Genomic DNA, 595 nt, shown 5'->3' with positions numbered 1-595 from the left:
ATCCTTTGTTCATCAATACTATCTAAGCCTTTTCCCTTAATCAAACTATAATTAGGAGGGTGAAAGAAGTTCACCTCCACAACATTTTCAAATGCACCGGGAGAAGGTTCTTCAAGTTCAAAGGATTCTCCACCACTAGGACTTGATGCTTGATCTTCATCACCAAGGAAACTCAATTCTTTCTCTATCCCATCCAAGTCTTCATATGGAATATGCCTTGGAGGTTGTGCACATCCCTCCCTAGCATCAATTTCAATCATCTTGGAAAGGTTCTCTTCAACTCTATGTTCCCATGGAAGCTCCGCATCTCCTAAGTCTTCTACCATTTCTTCCTTGTCTTCAACAATTAAAGCTTCCTCCAATTGTTCCAATACAAAGCAACTTCCCTTATTTCCCACCGGAGTTTCCAATCTCTCCTTCATGCTATGTTCTTCATTTAATTCTCCACATGTAGCCATGGGAGTTTCTTGAGTGTTCAAGCATTGGGATGCTAATTGATTTGTTACCGCATCCAAGGCGGCCATGAAATTTTGCACATCCCTTTTCATCTCTTCTTGCCCTTGAACAAGAACACCAAGGGTTTCATCCATTAGAG

Source organism: Arachis duranensis, chromosome 9 (assembly GCF_000817695.3).
Source record: "Arachis duranensis cultivar V14167 chromosome 9, aradu.V14167.gnm2.J7QH, whole genome shotgun sequence".
NCBI classification, from domain to species: domain Eukaryota; kingdom Viridiplantae; phylum Streptophyta; class Magnoliopsida; order Fabales; family Fabaceae; genus Arachis; species Arachis duranensis.
The sequence above is the reverse complement of the archived record's forward strand: the minus strand, read 5'-3'. Positions refer to the sequence as shown.